A 1,265-nucleotide genomic window follows, 5' to 3' on the forward strand; every position below is an offset into this window, starting at 1 on the left:
GTATAGATATGCATAGCCCATGGACATGGGCAATAGGGTGGTGCAGATCTTGGGGTGGGGTGGGTAGGGGCTGGGAGGAGGGGGGTAAAGGGGAGTAAATGGAAGACATCTGCAATACTATCAACAATAAAAATATACAAAAATTAACCTACAAAATAAAATGTAACTGGTGATGGCAGTTTCATCCCAGCAATTTCTATTCTGAAAATATAATAAAAAATTACTCAAAAAAAAACCACATAATGTAATCTACACTAATAAGAGACAAACATGCAAATTGACCATAGCTTCGCTATGCCTTAAGCCATGCCCACCAGCCAATCAGAGCGACTATATGCAAATTAACCCTACCAGACTGCTGTACCAATTTTTTGGTAATTTCTGAATCTGCCGCTATACCACTGTACCTAATTTTCGGTACTTTGCCTAGTACGTGAAAAAAATGCGTCGCAAACTAAAAATAACCAACCAATCGTGGTCAAACCTCATGGTTAGCCATTGCAAATGTCTGCCCCCATGTGTTTGAATTGACTTTGAGTGGTTTGACGTGAAAAAATTCTGAAAATTCACAATGAAACGAGCAGCTGATGAACCAAGCACTTCAACAGGAAAGCGAAGTAGGTCTAAGCTTATCACAGTCCAACAAGTGATTGCTACTTTGGTTGATTCAGACTCTGAGGAGTCAGAATTTCATCAAGAATACGTTTCCAGTTCAATTGACACAGACAGTGAGAGCTCTAGTGATGAGGAGAATCTTGAACCTTATAGATCTAGAGCTAGATCGATAGTAAGAGAAGGGGGGTGTGTCCCTCAAACAGCTGATGGGGGAGATCTAGGTGGTGATGAAGGTTGGACAAGGAATTTTGTATCACCAAATACAGATCTGAATTTCACTGAGGATGGAAAAGGCCCAGTGAACATTCCTGGATCTATCACAGAGGAGAGTGAACCGAGTGACTTTTTATCCTTGTTTTTGGATACTTTCTGGCAAAATTTGACAGAGAAAACCAACCTCCTAGCTCACCAATTGCATATAGCAAAGCCCAACTCCTACAATGCCAAAAATTTCAAGGATGCCACAGTGGAAGAAATGAAGGCTTTTCTTGGACTGAGGAACTATATGGAATACTTATGTATAAAGCCCAGCTATCGGGATTATTGGACAAATGAGGGCTCTGGCTTTGTTGGGTTTACTCCCGGATTTCGAAATGTTATGACTTGAGGCAGATTCTTGGCCCTTTGGAGTTTTTTACACATAATTGATG

This window comes from Myotis daubentonii, chromosome 16, assembly GCF_963259705.1.
Source record: "Myotis daubentonii chromosome 16, mMyoDau2.1, whole genome shotgun sequence".
Lineage (NCBI taxonomy): Eukaryota > Metazoa > Chordata > Mammalia > Chiroptera > Vespertilionidae > Myotis > Myotis daubentonii.